Source organism: Atractosteus spatula, chromosome 13, assembly GCF_055471065.1.
Source record: "Atractosteus spatula isolate fAtrSpa1 chromosome 13, fAtrSpa1.hap1, whole genome shotgun sequence".
Taxonomy (NCBI): domain Eukaryota; kingdom Metazoa; phylum Chordata; class Actinopteri; order Semionotiformes; family Lepisosteidae; genus Atractosteus; species Atractosteus spatula.
In genome coordinates, this window is record NC_142718.1 from 24073475 (window position 1) to 24073683 (window position 209).

Below are 209 nucleotides of genomic sequence, written 5' to 3' on the forward strand. Positions count from 1 at the left end.
GAAAGAACGAGACTGGAATGGTTGATAGATGAAGATGGGTAATGTGAGTGGTGAGACTAATATTGCAGTTATCTTACCATTCAAGAAAAATCAACTTCTATACTTTGTTAAATACTGAATGTACAGTATATGTAGTTTTTATTTAAATTTAATATATAAGATTAGTTCAGGTGAAACCTGAGATATACTTTTGTAGCTACATTAAGGTG